The sequence below is a fragment of the Sinocyclocheilus grahami genome, unplaced genomic scaffold, assembly GCF_001515645.1.
Source record: "Sinocyclocheilus grahami isolate Dianchi unplaced genomic scaffold, SAMN03320097.WGS_v1.1 scaffold260.1, whole genome shotgun sequence".
In the NCBI taxonomy this organism is placed as follows: domain Eukaryota; kingdom Metazoa; phylum Chordata; class Actinopteri; order Cypriniformes; family Cyprinidae; genus Sinocyclocheilus; species Sinocyclocheilus grahami.
The window spans coordinates 518,852-519,957 of NW_015505439.1; positions in this window are offsets into that span (position 1 = coordinate 518,852).

The following is a 1,106-nucleotide window of genomic DNA, read 5'->3' on the forward strand; positions in this document are numbered from 1 at the left end:
TGTGTCCTCATAAACCACATAAACATGCACACACACACATATATATATATATATATTCAGTCACTGAAAAACAGTCAAGTCTATTGAAGAGGAAGAATTCATTTTTTTCTCACATTTTCTTTTCTTTTGCATCTTATTTTGTAAAAGGTCTCTTGTGCAGAAACTTTGTTATTCTTATGACTAACGAGCACGTTCGCCCTCTTGTGTCCAATATTCTGCATTGCAATTGCAGTATGGAATTTAATCAAGTGCGTCTGAGCTCCTCGTTTGGACTTACATGTCCGTGGGTTTATGTTACTTGTTCAGAGAAGCGGATATGCTTGTAAATGCTACAGTTTTAAAATATCTTAGTGCTAATTTTACAACTAATTTAAAACTGACTATATCTAGAAAAATATATGCTATTCGTAAAAATTGGACGTAATATGTAGTAACATTTTGATATCATATTTATGCTTCCTTTTATATGTCCTAAACAAGCAAGTTTATGTAGCAAAACATATCATTTGTAACATCAAACGAAAATGTCATAGCACAGCTGTTAACGTGTAGCGTTTGCCGTTTGAGAACATGACATCTTCTCTTCTAAAAACCATTCTTCTATAAATCTGAATCTGACAATTGCCACACCAGGCCTAATAAGGTGCTAATCGTGTCTTTCATGTCAAAACATTTGATGTTAGGACCAAACTGCGGCAGGGTGTAGGGAATGTTGAACAGGAAGTTCACATTCAATTATACATTTCTGTTGACCATGAGAATTTGTTTCATCAATAAACATCCTCTCAACCACGTTTAAATTAAAATGAGCGCTTTTCATAAATGATCTGCATTATTATTCTAATCGCTGACAGAAGAACGCTGAGTTTTCAACGCAGCAATATTGACAGTCGTTACCTTTATTACGTCGCTTTAGAGCTGTTTGTTGTTTTATCAAACCGAGGCGCGCGGGACCCGTTTGAATAGAGCTGTCTTTCGTATGTAGTAGAGAGGTGTTAATTAGCGCATGTTTTGTTGATTGGCGTGTACCTCCATCCTTTGATTAAGGGATATACTATCCGTGAGAATTAGATGGTACTTTTATTGACAAAGGGCCTCAAAATAAT